This window comes from Zea mays, chromosome 9 (genome assembly GCF_902167145.1).
Source record: "Zea mays cultivar B73 chromosome 9, Zm-B73-REFERENCE-NAM-5.0, whole genome shotgun sequence".
Taxonomy (NCBI): domain Eukaryota; kingdom Viridiplantae; phylum Streptophyta; class Magnoliopsida; order Poales; family Poaceae; genus Zea; species Zea mays.
The window spans coordinates 56744344-56747667 of NC_050104.1; positions in this window are offsets into that span (position 1 = coordinate 56744344).

A 3324-nucleotide genomic window follows, 5' to 3' on the forward strand; every position below is an offset into this window, starting at 1 on the left:
AGGACATGTTGTTAACCAGCTTCCAAGGGTTTCAGACGAAGCCGGTCACTGCTCAAGCTCTATTTCAGTGCACCCAAGACCACGAAGAATACCTTCAGGCGTATGTCCGGAGGTTCTTGCGTTTGAGGGCACAGGCACCAACAGTGCCCAACGAAATTGTCATTGAGGCCATGATCAAGGGACTCCGGCCAAGACCTTCAGCTCAGTACTTTGCTAGGAATCCTCCTCAAACTTTGGAGAAGTTGCTCCAGAAGATGGACGAGTATATTCGTGCCGACAATGATTTTCGTCAAAGAAGGGAGGAGGCTTTCAGGTTTTTCGAAATGACCAGGGGCTTCGGAGGAAGATTTTATCCGAGGCACGTCAGGTCAATTCATAACTCTACTCAAAATGATGATAAGGGGAGTCAGTAGCAAAGGCCACAGGGCTCTTCACAGGCTTCGGGGCAACAGCAAAGCTCCTTCCGGCCGCCAGCTCCAAGAGGCAGAGGCGCCAGGGGCTTCGACGGAAGATTTGGAGATCAACCAAGGAGAACATTTTGCTTGTTCTGTGGTGAAAACAAGGGCCATACCACCAGGATGTGCCATGTTACCATCCAGAAGCAAAAGGAGATAGCCGAAGCTGTAGCACAACAGGGTCAGCCGAAGCAGATCATGCACACTGCTTCGTATCATTCACCTTATATCCCAGAATATGTAGGCAACCACCCTGCAGTTTCTGTAGCTTCGGCGAGTCAACCTCAAGCTTCCTGGCAACAGCCTCCGCCTCCACCACCGCTGCAACAAGGCCAGCAGCCAGAAGGGGGCCAATATGCTCAACATCAAAGGGACTTCAGAGAACAGTCCGAAGCTCGCACAGTCAATAGCACTGTGCCAGAGTCGAAGCACATTTATTGACAAATATCCTACCTTGATAGTAGTCTTTTCAATTCAGTTTTATTTTCTGTGTAATAAAGGACACTTTTTAAATCTCACGTAATGATTTCGTTGTCTGCCACAAGGAAAATATATCTCCTCTACAGGCTTAAGTTGTTGAAGCTTAAAGATTTGTGATAGCAAGAAGGACCTTCGAATTATAAAGAGTTTATTTTAAAAGGCACGGCATGAATTCTTTGAAGCAACAAAAAGTCGTTCCAAGGAACGCAGAGTAAGTTTGCTGAAGTTACAAAAAGCCGTTCCAAAGGGAGCGCAGTGTAAGTTTTCTGCTCAAAAGTCGTTCCAAAGGGAATGCAGATACCGCCTAAGTAAAAGGCGAAGCGCGAAAAGTCAACGCGAATACCGCCGAAAGTAAAAGGCGAAGAAGCTCCTAAGGGAGGCTTACAGCGAAAAATAAACGCTGATTCCGCTGAAGTAAAAGGCGAAGAAGCTCCTAAGGAGGCTTACAGCGAAAAGTCAACGCTGATTTAAAAAGATTATGTGTTTTATTGCAGGGATGTGCGTGTATCTTCGGAATAAATACCATTTTACATAGCATAACATCATCATATCATTTCGCATAGCATAAGCATCATACATCATGCTGCATATACAAGAAGGGGACACAATATTGATCTTCGGAAGAATGCTTTGAAAAAGGGAAAATCATGCTAAGTCACAAGGAGATACAATATTGATCTTCGGAGTGTAGCTTCGGAAAATGTTTTCACGAAGTTTGGATATTCTTCATCAGAACACTATGGATATAGTTGTGATAAATGAAAAATTCTTCTTCACGAAGCATGAAAAGAAGGGAAGGTGTTTTTTCGTCAAAGACTCAAAAACGGTATGTATGTAAATTTCATGCATCGTAAAGAATTGAACCATAAAAACAAGTATATTACATTCAGGGTTACAAGATATTACATATATTACATTTCAGATGTTTTTACAATGGCACCTAGTCTTCCCTAAGTACTACTTCCGCAGCTTCGTTCAGGAGTTGATTGACAACTTGATCCATGATAGCTTCAGCCATCTTTTTAATTTCATCGTCATCTTTCGGCTGAGGGCCTGGAGACGCTTTAGTAGGATCTGAGGGAGGACAGGATACGGCTACATTGCTATTACAAATTGCGAACGAAGTTTAAAATCAAAAATTATAACACAATAAAAACCATTAGTTAATACCTATTTGCCCTTCGGGCTCTGCGGTTTTCTCAACAACCTCTGCTACTTTTCTAGCGTCATGGATGCCTTTTTCGCTTTTCTGGATAATTTCTCGGGCCATTTCTCGGCCACCATTGTCCCAGATATCGGTGAAAAATTTTCCACCAACCATACTAGCTTCGACTGAAGGATCTTTTGCATCTTCGAAGGGCAAAGTATCTTCGGACTGTGCTAAAATCTTTATATGCTCACAGCCCTTTCTCTCCAAAATGGTGGCAATCCCCCTGGCACCCGAAAAAGCGCATATGTCTCCGCGGCTATTTAAAATTTCCTCAAAGGCCTCAGCTTCGTGATTAATCCATTCGATGGGACCTTCGGGGTTGCCTCTTGTAAAGTTTTCTTCACTCGAAAATGCGCCAACGCTGGCGAAGCTAGCTTTCATTTTCTTAACACACTCCATAGATTTGTCATAGCATCTTTTCTTGGACGAACGAAGCTCTTCAACAGTTCCTTCTAAATGATTTGCCCATTGGTCGCTAAGTTCTCGCTTCGTTTCTTCAAGTATGCGTTCCTCTTTAGCTCTGGCTAGTTGTTTTCGAAGATCTTCAATTTCACGCTTCTGAGCCTCAGCTTGACTTTTAAAAGTAGCTTCGTTTTCTTTTATTCTATTTATCAATGAATGTAATATTTTATCTTTTTCGAGACCTTCGTTCCTTAGTTCAATTACTTCGGAACGAAGGTTGCTCAGGGCCATAACACACCCTTCGTCTTCGGCATCTTTTTGGGCCCTGAGGGCATTGCTAAGTATAAGGCCCTGCAAAGAAAAATGTGTGTGCGTCAATAAATTTAAGCAAACGAAAAATTTTGGTCTCAAGAAAAAATACAAAGATCTCATTTTTTGCACCTTTAAGCTATTGTACGCCAGGCTGTCGGCCAGTTCGTTTTTCGACAGCACCGAGAGCCCGTCTTCTAGTGTTGGGAATCCGAAGCTCTTGCTCATCTCCCGACAGACAGAAATCTCCTTGCTGTCAGGGAGACAATACAAGAAGTCTTCTTCTCCGCTGCCGTTGAATATCAACGCCCCTTTGGATATTTCAGTTTTTGGGCGTAAATCTGGGCCTCTTGCTTTTCTTTTTCTGATAATTTTTTCCCCGAAGCATGTCGAACAATATAATCAAGGACTTTGGGGGATGCTTCGGGGGCAACAGCACTGATTTCTTCAACAAGAATTGGCTCCGTC